The sequence below is a fragment of the Cucurbita moschata genome, unplaced genomic scaffold (genome assembly GCF_002738365.1).
Source record: "Cucurbita moschata cultivar Rifu unplaced genomic scaffold, Cmos_1.0 Cmo_Scf00090, whole genome shotgun sequence".
In the NCBI taxonomy this organism is placed as follows: domain Eukaryota; kingdom Viridiplantae; phylum Streptophyta; class Magnoliopsida; order Cucurbitales; family Cucurbitaceae; genus Cucurbita; species Cucurbita moschata.
In genome coordinates, this window is record NW_019268606.1 from 462,281 (window position 1) to 476,160 (window position 13,880).

The window sequence follows — 13,880 nt, forward strand, 5'->3', positions numbered from 1 at the left end:
AAATAAGAGAAAAATACACCAAATTTATAAAGGAGTTCGCAACTTTCGAGGAAGAAAGTTATTTTTAGGGGTATATAATCTAATGTCTGTTATAATGATAAAAAAGAGCGTCAATTGTCGGTGAATGCGATAATTTCGAAGAATGCCGGAATTCTCGCCCACCAGAGAAGGATGCACTCCCCACTCCTCACAGTGTTGTGCACCGAAAGCGGAACAAATGTACTCACAACACCAATGAACGGAATTACACAAAGAGACACCAAGATATTTACGTGGTTCGGAGAGAAGAAGTTCTCCTACATCCATGGGTAGCAATCAATCACTACAACAAAGCGTTACAAGTGAATACCTCACTATCACACTACAAAGACCCTCACCAATATGTCACTCAACAAATACGATGTGACACCCAAAACTCTCCCAAATCCCGATATCAAATTTCGATATCAAATCTAATCTAAATAACCAAATCAAATCTAAACTTATGACAATTTACAACAATCTCAACCTTGTCATAAGATCTCCAAATCAAATCAAAACTTATGACAATTTACAACGATTTCCACCTTGTCATAAGATCTCCAAATCAAATCAAAACTTATGACAATTTACAACGATCTCCACCTTGTCATAAGATCTCCAAATCAAATCAAAACTTATGACAATTTACAACGATCTCCACCTTGTCATAAGATCTCCAAGTTGATAACTGAGTTGGTTGCTACCACCTCAAGCCTCAATACGTATGTTGGGAACTCCATCAATCATATGCTACTGTATCATCAAACCTTGCAGATTTTTGAATTATCCTTCGTGGTCTATTCTTGGTGATAGACTCAGGTTCCTCCACTCTTTCATTTACAAGGCTTTGCTCTCCCTGTTCTAAGATATCTGAGTTATTATCTACCTGTCAATAGATTCTTCAGTAAGAGCAACCATATCAGGAGAGAACACCACCTTCTCCACATGCTTCAATGCCTCGTCATTATTTTCAATTTTCTGCAAAAACATTCCAGACTCATTGAATGTCACATCTCGACTATTAACAATCTTACTTGTTTCTGGACACCAAAACCTATAGCCCTCCACGCTTTTGCTAAAGCCCATAAATTTGGCTTTTTTTTCTCTAGGATCTAGCTTTGAGTCTGTCACATGATAATAAGTAGGACACCCAAACACATGCAATTTATCATAATCACTAATAGGAGTACCTGACCATACCTCAAGCGGAGTTTTCCCACCATTAAACTCTTTAAAGTCCAAAAACATCTCTCTATTGGAACACATATGATAGGAGCACCCAGAATCAAGAATCCATTCACTGGTTTGGCTGACTGATATGATAAGGAATCAATACAAGGGAATAAAAGAATAGCACAAATGCTTCTTTTACTATATTTTTCAAGTCTACTTAAAAATACAACATACATGCTTTATATAGCCTCAAAATGAAACTACTAAAGGCATTCCAAGAGCTGTAACATTCATACTTAATGACAATAATTAACCATTATGTAATTGTAACCTAAAGTAAATTAAAAGTCTTAAACTACATTAATAAAATACAGTAACTCTAAATTACTCTAAATTGTAAACCACCCAAAATTTAAAACATGAAACTTCATTCTTCTTCAATGTGACATGAACTGCAACATCTTTTGATAATTTCAACAATATTTTCTTCACATCTTCATTGAAGCATATTGTATGATTGATGTCTCTTGGTTCATATCACTGACTAATAAGGAGATCGTCAAGGCATTATCTGTATCAGTGTTGTCATCTCTAACCAAATTGGACTTCAACCCCTTCTCTTTTAAGATCGGGCAATCTTTCTTCCAATGACCTTTCTGTCGACGATATGCACACTCATTTTATCAAGTTTTCTCCAATTACCATATTTACCTCTCGACTTTGATCTAGACTCTCCACATTCGCTCCTTTTCCAAGTAGAAGTCCTTTCACGAGCTGTGAGAACATTTGAGCTAGAATCTTGATATGCCTCCTTTTCCTTCTTTCGCACCTCATTATTCATCAAGGCATTTGAAACATCTTCAAAATCAATATCATAGGCTCCATGCAGTAGAGTGGTTACTAAAAACTCGTAGGGCTCCGGCAAAGAATTTAATAACAACAACGCCTTGTCTTCGTCATCAATCTTAACATCAAGATTGAGCAAATCAGTGATGATTTTGTTAAAATCATCCAAATGCTCAGCCATTGAGATACCTTTCTTGTAGTCAAAATGGGAGAGTTTCTTCTTCAAATAGAGGTTATTTTCCATGCTCTTTTGCATATATTTCACCTCAAGCTTGTCTCATAGTTCTTTTGCCATGGTCATCTTCATAAATGGATATTTCTGATCCTTGCCAAGATAGGATTGAATAATTCTGCAAGCTTGCCGATTTAATTTCGTCCATTCTGCTTTTGTCATGTCTTCAAGCATCACCTTTTGGAGAGAAGCATCAATATCTTGCATGACCAGCAAATCGCTAACTTCGCCTCACCAAACACCAAAATTATTGGTTTCATCAAATTTCTCTACTTCGAGATTAGAACTCAAAAATCTGGATCCACACCGTGATTTAATTCCAGATGATTCTGCCATGAGAATAAGCACGATCGTGAGCACGTCTAGTGGACGATGAAGCCAAAACTTTCACAGTACCCCAAATACCACAATGAGGCTCTGATACCACTTGTTGTGCGCTGAAAAGCGGAACAAATGTACTCACAACACCAATGAACGGAATTACACAAAGAGACACCAAGATATTTAATTGGTTCAGAGAGAAGAAGTTCCCTACATCCACGGGTAGCAACCAATCACTAAACAAACGTTATAAGTGAATGCCTCACTATCACACTACAAAGACCCTCACCAATATGTCACTTAACAAATACGATGTGACACCCAAAACTCTCCCAAATTCCGATATCAAATCTAATCTAAATAGCCAAATCAAATCTAAACTTATGACAATTTACATCACTACGCCTCATGACCCGCCAAATGGTGTAGCCTTCACTTAAACACCCCATGACCACCTGCAATAGAGAACAGTGAGAGAAAAACCAGAGAGAGAGAGATTGAAACATTTCTAGTGAGAGTAAATCGACGAATCTGATGCCTAAAACGATCAACCCACGCCACATGAGGGACCTTCAATGACTATACACTCATCTAAGGTACATTTTGCGTCTCTCCTATGTGCATCGTCGTCAGAAACGAGTCATGGGTTTTGATTTTTCTACAACCTAATAGATCTGTCCTTTTAGGCATTTACAAGCCACAAAATTTCGTGGAAGAGAAACAGAAAGCCCAACATAGAGCTAGATGAGGAAAAAGACAAAGAACATTGGAAGCGGCTGTAGAAAGGACAGAGAGAAAATCAGAAAATCATGAAGTTGGGTGAAGAACAAAGGATCCATCAGATCTAGATTCAGGTTGGATTTGACCCACAACCCGAGTACCAAACCATATTCGAACAAGAACCCAAAGATTTCATTTCGGCCCACCACCCCAAGCTCTGTTTTAGCTCAATATCTGAATTCCCACTGTAACCCACTTGGCCCAAACTTTTAAGTCACGGCTGAACCCACATTAGCTCACTGTCACTATCGCCTCACAGACAATAGAAGACCTGCATACCTTAGAGCAAAACCCGATACCCGCATCTTAACCCAAAGTCACCTGCACATGCGTCGGCCTCGTATTGTGCCACGTGGCACACCTGCAACAAATGACTCCTTTGGCTCAGCCGCTTGAATAGGCTTGACCCCACTTTTTCGACGCTTCTGAAACTGATTTCGACCATAATTGAGGTAATTAATGTTAGTACGATGTCCTATTTCAAAATTTCACAATTTCAAGTTGAATTTAATTTAGAGTTGTGAAATAATAACGAAAGAAACGGGACTACCTAATAGGAAATGAACTCCAGCGACACCTTGAACAACTTTCAAGGAATTGGAGCTAATGTATATTAATTAAGTGGCCTTACTACAGGATAAGCTAGGTACTTGCTTGATGTATGACGACACGTGTCTAATGGCACTGACACATGTGACGTATGATCTATGATGTATGACGACATGTACGAGTTATATGGTGATGTGTGATGATGTTTAATATTGTGTTAGGATGATTATAATGTATTTCGATAGCATGATGATAACGATGTATGATGATGACGATGCATGATGTTATTTCCTTAATATAACGTTATTTTCCATATATAAGTTAAGATGCATGTTTTGAATGCCATATTACATTACGTTGGCCTAGGACACAACCCTACAAAAAAAAATTATGATGTTAAGATGGATAGCTAAGACACATATTACAAATAGTAATATAAGGATGAAACTAGGGTTGTGTCCTTATTATGATGTTAAGATGGATAGCTAAGACACATATTACAAATAGTAATATAAGGATGAAACTAGGGTTGTGTCATAAGGACGTTTAAAGACGAGAAATTAGAGGGACCTCATGCATTTCTGTATGTACATAAGCATCATGATACTTCTCCTTTTATGATGATAAGTATGGAAGCGTACGCTACGATGATGACAGTGATCATGCTGAGCATGACACTCAAGGGTCTGCTGACCTTCAGACCTGTCATTCACTAACATATCATAGTAATTTCATTCTGTCGAACACATAGTACCATAAAATATATCATATCATTCACATAACATATCATAACGTGTATATATATATAATATATATATACACACACGTATTATATCTCAAACATATTGTCAAACGTATTGTACCATCGTGTCATTCACATAACATATCATAGTCATATCATTTTATCAAACACTTAGTACCATAACATATATCATAGCATTCACATAACATATCATTTAATCGAACACAATACCATAACATATATCATAGCATTCACATACCATATCATAATCATATCATTTCATAAACATATCATATCATATCATAGTCATATAGACATATCTTAGTCATATCGTTTCATAACATATTTTCGTCATATTGACATATAACATATCCTAATCATATCGTTTCTTAAACACTTCACACATATCAGAACACTAGTGTGTCTTCAATCATATTCTATCTAGCATATCATATCGTAAATATATATCATTTCATAACCATTCAAATATATGAGCATATGACACATGTGAAGCCATAGACACGTGTCACTATATAGCATATAATTATAACGAAACGGATAGTAAGGTCATTTACTTTGTTGGCCTTAAATTTAGCTATTGATGCCCCTCCTTTGAGGTTGTTCCAAGTATTGTTGACTCTATAAATAATTTACCTAATTTTCTTAGTAAATCTAACCTTTTAATTTAATTTAAGTTAAATTGAGTATACAGACCCTATACTTACCTTATTTACCTTGCATAAGATCAAATTCAGTTCAAGAAGGTCAAAATTTTAGGAATCGGTACTAAAAGCATCAACCCAAGCCAAATAAGTGAGTTTTGAGCCGAGAAGTCGCGTCGAGCCGACGAAGATGCAAAAGCCAAAGGAGTCGGCATTTGCATACGTGACACGTGTTGCCGTGGGAAGATGACGTGTCAAGGGTTGCCTCTCGGGTAGAGGAGCGGAGTTTTGGTTTGCTGACGCGGGTTGCGGGTTGCAGATGTCTGGATTGTGGGTTGTAGTGATGGGCCACTCAACCATTCTTGGGCCTCAGCTCTGAATATCCACAGTGGGCCGAGACGCTTTGGGCTTCGAATGTGAGGCGAGTAGATTGGATCGTATCTTGTTCACGTATTTGGGTCGAGTTGCATTGATCGTGGGTTGTCTTTAATGCATCACGGGGAGTTAAGGGTGGTTTTAAATAGGGAGGTGGAGTGACCAAGTCTTGTGCGGGGTTCATTTTACTTTTTATGGTTTGGGTTCATTGAAAAAATCCAAACAACAATTTGTCTTTCTTTTCATCCCATATGTGCTTCAATTTCATATGGCAGGGGATTTAGGTTGTTTGGTGCGTTGAGTAGATGTGCTTTCGTGCGTCGATTAAGACATGAAAATTCTGGCGAGTCATTGAAATTTTTGTGTCTTTTTTCGTGCGTCAGGTTACTATGTTAGCATATTAACTCTAACTTTTGAAATAAATGTAAACCATGTATGTTAATTATGACAGAAATGTTAAGTACTGAGGATGTATCCCGATGCATATGACACGGAAAAATGCATGAGGTCCCCATAACTTATAATAATTGCATAAATTTATGCAAGTCGAACCTCCATTCATGTAAGGACCGGGCTGATTAGATGACTCTAAAAAGACGAAAAAAAAATAAAAGTTAATAGAATAGAAATAGAAGAAAAAGAGAAGAAACAAGAATAGAAGTAGAATATACAAGTAAATGGAGAAGAAAAAAAAAAAGAAGTAGCGGAGAAGAAGTAGAGTAAAATGATATTAAGACTAATTTAGTTGAATTGCTTGCTTTCTTTGAGGCTCTTTCTGAAAATTGAACTCGAGACCTCTCGCACCCTAAGCCAGAATTATACCACTAGACCAAATGCCTTTTCTATAAAGAAAATGCAACATTTTTAACTCCTACTCAATTTATTTTTTCTCTCAAGTTTGAAATTTATTTTCTTGAGCGGTTGTTAGACTATAAAACAAAAAGTTGATTGTCTAGTATTTTACTTGTAAGTAAGGCATGTAATATTGAATTGTTCTAATATGCAAGTGTTATCAAATAAACTACAACCCAACAAATGAATCAAAGTAATCAGTTTGGGTTGGGTTGGATTTATTTGGCTCAGTTCATCAGTTTGTTTGAATTTATTCTTCTATTTTGCTTCGTATGACAAGAAAATGAAGTTGTATTGAATGTACCATAGTTTGATTTATGACAAACTCATATGAAATATAATTGCATTAATAGTACTAAGAGTTGGAGGCTATAAACATTTCATGAACTCAAGTGCAATTCATGCTTCATTAAAGATGAGATAAACTTTAGTTAAGTAACTAGAACTTTAAATTACTTCATGTGGAGCTTCAATTACTCTATGTTAACTAATATCTTTAGGATTTACTAATTGGACACGAGTTCTTAGATTTAAGGGATTGTTTTATGTAATTTTCAACTCCAACTTATGTTTTCAATTTTTTAGGTCATAATTTAGGTAGTGGTTGTATATTATGGATGAACACTAGAGTTTCTATCCCATTCACCACAATTACTCTGGTTTTTATTTGAAGGCAATAAAATTATGTTGTATGGCAATAAAATTATTTCAGATGAAATTTTAGTTAAAGTTGCATATTTTACCTCTTGCGAGTAAAAATTTGTTTCTTAGTATAAAATGAATTTAGTTGCAGAGTTATTAGGAATAAGATCGAGAAAGAAATTTTCTTTAAAATAATAAACAGACCCAAGTTCATCTTTGTTGTTGTCTAATTGTGATTTTGCAAAAAGCTTAACTAATATGAAATATCAAGGTAAATCAAGAATATATCCTACACGTCATTTAAGATGACAATAAAATGGAGTTAAATTGAACGCAGTTTTAGTTTCATGTTTAGTAGGTTCAAGATGAAGCATAATTGTATTAATGATATTAAAGAGAAATTGGTATTTTATTAGAAGAGACCAACTTCATTTAAGGTACTAGGAATTTAAACTACTTCCATTGTAATTTCAATTACTCCACAATGATTACAAATTTAGGGTTGGCTAATTGGACATCAATTATCAACTTTAGGTTATAATTTAGGTAGTAGCCATTATAATATTAATGAGCATAAGAGTTACAATTCTTCCATGGACCATATGTATTATAGTTAAATGAATATATATCTATATATTATGTATGTTGAGGTTTGGGTAAAGCACAAAGTAGTAAGGAACACCATTGTCAACTTTAGAGCCACCCACAACTCATGATGGAGGCCGATGCAAAATATTTAACATCCTTTGGCATCAAGATACAGGAAAGATGAACGCCATCAAATTGGAAGCTTTACCTGTCTTAAGAGTCACAATGAGAACTCTAATCAAGCTGGAGCCTTGGACTAGGCAAATTGTTTAGTGATAGTTGAAATGGATGACTTTGACGTCGTGTCAGGAATGAACGTCCTGCTGAAACACAAAGTCATTTACATGCCCCTAGCAAAATGTCTAGTAGTAATGGAGTCTAACCCGACGATCATTCAAAAAAACATCCATCAACCAAGAGGGTTGAAAATGATGTCGATACTACAGTTGAGAAAGAATCATAGCCATGATGAATCTACGCTTATTGCTATTGTTGTAATTGAAAATGGGAGCTCGAGTGAACCAACCTCAATAGAAACCTTGTTGCCACTACATGAACACCACAACGCAAAACAAGGTCAGATAATGGATTTATCCCGACCAGGAGAGACATAAACAAGGTCAGATACTGAAGAAGGGAGACAGAAACAAACCACTGAAGCAACACATGTTCACACAGAAATATCATCTAGACGAATGAAGAGAAGGGTCAGTCGAAAGAATCAACCACAATAATTTCAAGAAAAATAAAGAGTTCATATAAGTAATGTTCAGATAAACTTCGAGTTCAAAGCAACAAGAACCAAAAACTAGTGTGAAAATTGATAAGATAAGGAATCACTACAAGGGGAGCAAGATTCGGATTACCTTGTTGATCGAATATCTCAAGCCAAGAACACTTTGTTTGAGATTCGAATCACTCCAGAAGCAAGATCGATCATGTCTAGCTTCAATGATTCTTGTTGATCAAATATCTCAAACACTTGTTTGAGATTCGAATCACTCCACAAGCAAGACTGATCATATCGAGCTTGAATGATTCTACATGCAACCTAAACTACATAGAGTTGCAAAGAAACTTAGCCATTGGCTAAAGAAAAGCACAAATGCTTCTTTTGATATATTTTCCAAGTCTTATTACAAATACAACATACAAGACTTTATATAGCCTCAAAAATGAAACTACTAAAGGCATTCCAAGAGTTGTAACATTCACACTTTATGGCCATAATTAGCCATTATGTAATTGTAACCTAAAGTAACTAAATAGTCTTAAAATACATTAATGAAATACAATAACTCTAAATTGTAATCCACCCAAAATTTATCATATGAAACTTTATTCTTCTTCAATGTTGCATGAATTGAAATATCCTTTGATGATTTCAACAATATTTTCTTCACATCTTCATTGAAGCATATGTGATGATTGATGTCTCTTGGTTCATATCATTCTCCACTTCTTCAAGAGGATTCGTCCTCGAATCTATTTGTGAAACTTTGCTGCAAAAAATAAGTTATGGAAATACGAAGGACCTCACAACACTCTCTCACGTGTATACACTCAAGGAATTTTAGGCCACTCTGTTTGCACTCATTTACACAAATGAAGCTCTCATTCTCACCTCTCAAAATTTTAAATAGAGCAAAGATTGAATTTTGAACTTTGGGTCGATTAAAAACTAAAAAGATGAAAATAAATAAAAATTAAATTGAGAAGAAACGCAAAGGAAACATATATCCGATCTTGAGCCTGAAGCTCTGATACCAAATGATACGATAAGGAATCAATACAAGGGGAATAAGATTCGGATTACCTTGTTGATCGAATATCTCAAGCAAAGAACACTTTGTTTGAGATTCGAATCACTCCAGAAGCAAGATCGATCATGTCTAGCTTCAATGATTCTTGTTGATCAAATATCTCAAGACAAGAACACTTGATTGAGATTCGAATCACTCCACAAGCAAGATTGATCATGTCGAGCTTGAATGATTCTACATGCAACCTAAACTACATAGAGTTGCAAAGAAACTTAGCCATTGGCTAAAGAAAAGCACAAATGCTTCTTTTATTATATTTTCCAAGTCTGATTACAAATACAACATAGATGGCTTTATATAGCCTCAAAATGAAACTATTAAAGGCATTCCAAAAGTTGTAACATTCACACTTTATGGCCATAATTAGCCATTATGTAAATGTAACCGAAATTAAATAAAAAGTCTTAAAACACAATAACTCTAAATTATAACCCACCCAAAATTTACAACAATCAAACTTTATTCTTCTTCAATGTAGCATGAATTGAAACATCTTTTGATTATTTTGATAACCTTTTCTCCACATCTTCATTGAAGCATATTGTATGATTGATGTCTCTTGGTTCATATCATTCTCCACTTCTTCAAGAGGATTCGTCCTCGAATCTATTTGTGAAACTTTGCTGCAAAAAATAAGTTATGGAAATACGAAGGACCTCACAACACTCTCTCACGTGTATACACTTAAGAAAATTTTAGGCCACTCTTTTTACACACGTTTACACAAATGAAGCTCTCATTCTCACCTCTCAAAATTGTAAATAGAGCAAAGATTGAATTTTGAACTCTGGGTCGATTAAAAACTAAAAAGATGAAAATAAATAAAAATCAAATTGGGAAGAAACGCAAAGGAAACATATATCCGATCTTGAGCCTGAAGCTCTGATACCAAATGATAAGATAAGGAATCAATACAAGGGAAATAAGATTCGAATTACCTTGTGGATCGAATATCTCAAGCAAAGAACACTTTGTTTGAGATTCGAATCACTCCAGAAGCAAGATCGATCATGTCTAGCTTCAATGATTCTTGTCGATCAAATATCTCAACACAAGAACACTTGTTTGAGATTCGAATCACTCCACAAGCAAGATTGATCATGTCGAGCTTGAATGATTCTACATGCAACCTAAACTACATAGAATTGCAAAGAAACTTAGCCATCGGCTAAAGAAAAGCACAAATGCTTCTGCAACCTAAACTACATAGAATTGCAAAGAAACTTAGCCATCGGCTAAAGAAAAGCACAAATGCTTCTTTAACCTAAACTACATAGAATTGCAAAGAAACTTAGCCATCGGCTAAAGAAAAGCACAAATGCTTCTTTTATTATATTTTCCAAGTCTGATTACAAATACAACATAGATGGCTTTATATAGCCTCAAAATGAAACTATTAAAGGCATTCCAAAAGTTGTAATATTCACACTTTATGGCCATAATTAGCCATTATGTAAATGTAACCGAAATTAAATAAAAAGTCTTAAAACACAATAACTCTAAATTATAACCCACCCAAAATTTACAACAATCAAACTTTATTCTTCTTCAATGTAGCATGAATTGAAACATCTTTTGATTATTTTGATAACCTTTTCTCCACATCTTCATTGAAGCATATTGTATGATTGATGTCTCTTGGTTCATATCAAAAATACTATGGACTAGTTAAAGTTATCCATAAGATTATGAAGACATCATATAGAATCCAATTGCTCTTATGGATGCGGACTAACCTTGTTGTCATTGTTAGTAACTTGAAACGTTATTATTTCGACCAAGAAGACATCAAGCAGAAGCAAGTGGTATGACGTCATGCAAATAAGAAAAAGTTTCAAGCGAAGAAAGTAGAAAAGACACGAACAAAGAAGACATGAAGACTCAACAAACCGAGAAGTGATTTTCAACAGCACCTAGTAGGTTGGAAGAGACTCCTCATTATGAGATCAGCTGGAAGCGCATCGAGAGACCTAAAGTCAGCCTCATCCAATAAATTGTGTGGGGGCAGATGTCACAGTCATGATTGCCCAAGGCGTGTTGCCTGTGGTTGCATGTTGCATGTCTCAGCCATTCTTGTAAACGATTTGTTGTCCAAGGCGGTTATTTGGGCAATGTTATTGTTTACCGATTATTTGGGCGACACGCCTTGAGCAATCATGACCGTCACAATTGGCTAAGACATTTGTTGTCCATATGTTATTGTTGTCCAAGAGACTCCTCATTATGGGTCATGATTGGCTAAGACATTTAAAGAAGTTTTACATCGGGCAACTTCTATCACAATCTTCTTCTCGCTCTCTGAAACTTCTTTAAATGTTATTGTTCACCGGTTATTTGGGCGCATCTTCCTTAAAAGGATTGTGACGACAAATGACCTAGGTAAACTTCTATTGGAAGATCAGTGCAATAGAGAATCTATGTCCCTTTCCTGAAACATTCAGCGGACAACATAACAAAGAGTTCCTAGAAAAAATATCATAGAACAATTTGTGTAATGACTTTGAAGTTAGGCTCGAGACTCTATCTTATCATTCTCTATTCACATAGAAATTCTGCAATAGAAAGTGGTACCCTCATCTTCTTTTACAAAACATTCTCAAGTCATCGTGGAATGATTTGAAAGTGGTACCCTTATCTTCTTTTATAAGACTACCTCGACCTTCATGGAATGATTATGCTACGTTGATTCTTAGAGAAGGGGAGTAGGAGTAAGAATAGATGACTGTTTATGGTCCATGTCTTGAAAAAGTAAGTCTTTATGTCAAGAAAGGAGAGGAATCCTCATAGTTTCCAAGATTTGAGAGAATCATACCTACACAAATTTCCTTTGTTAGACACTGTAAATTATAATTAAATATAGCTTCTTTTTTTTTTTTCTTTCCAAATATCCATCTCAATTATTTCTTGGTTCAAGGTTTAAAAAACTTATTTCAAATTTTATTATATTGCATGCTTCAATTTGATATAATTGTTGGGGGCATTTTGAGAATTAAACTCAAGACCTCCTGCACCCAAAGCGAGAATCATACCACTAGACCAAATGCCTTGGAGTGGATCTATCATTTTTAGTTGCTGGTCCATATCTTTTATGCGCCTCAATATTTGAAATTTATCCACATGTTTTTGTTTCAATTCTAGAAATAGAAATGATATCCATAGAAATACAAAATTTTACCATGCAAATAAGAAAAACTCGTGATCAGGTTTTAGATAAAAGTAGCAAACATGTTGATAGATATAAAAATAAAATCAATTGGAAGATTTAGCAGATATGAATTGTTATTGGTTTGATATCAATAATAACAGTCATTTTAGTAGGCTAAGGATCAATATGTGTCCATGAAAATTAGTTAATGCTATATTTTTCTTATATTGACCATAATATCTCTCAACCAAAATTTTCTTATATTTTTATTTATTTATTTATTTATTCTTTATTTTAGTTTTCCAAACCTAGATTGATCTAGAGTGGCTAGTTTTTAAAACTACTTCTTTGCTACAATTGGTATTGTAAAATGGGATTAACTTCCTTTAAGTTTATGTAGTTTCTTTTTATTACTATGTTTACTTCTATCTCGTGTTACTCCATTTGTATTTACTTCGTTTTATACAAAAATTCACCGTAATTAATAAATCTATGTGCTTAATACATTCCCTACAAAAATAAACTTGTTTGTATCATGATAAATTACAATGAATACCGAGAAAAGAAATCCCAAAAATAAGTAGAAGGTTGAGAATTATACTCAACCACACAATGTCAAAGCGTGACTACATGGCTCACATGCAAATGATGCTTGGATTTTGAAGGGGAACTTCTCAACTTGAGAGATCAATTTCATTCATCACAAATCTGATTTTTACATAATAATTTGTGGGTATTTATAGTCTCCCACAAAAGAAGTTAGTGGCCGGGATTTAATCTCGATCCCCTTAAATCTTCAAAAAAACAAACTAAGTCAATTTGACAATTCTACCCTTACAAACTTTATGAAATTAAAAATAAATAAAGTTTTCTAACAACTCATGTAATGATGCTTGCAACTTCATTTGCTCCTTCAACTGTGTAAATATTTACTTCTGAAGCTCCAAATGGTCCTTCCTCAATCGAATAAGCTTGTAACACATGAAATAATTGTTGAACCGAGCCAATCCAATTTTGTAGATGAAGAATGAATGCTTATTGAATCTTCTTGGTCTTGGATCGAGTAATAGGTCCAGTTGGAACATTTGGAACACCATGATTCTTATCATCTTCCCCCTCTTCAAAAGTA

General features: G+C 34.8%; 1 pseudogene; it reads right to left on the minus strand.

Annotated features, from left to right (window-relative positions):
- Window positions 1-2,585: 2,585 nt before the first annotated feature.
- Window positions 2,586-13,880, minus strand: part of LOC111439302 — a 75,746-nt pseudogene continuing 64,451 nt past the window's right edge.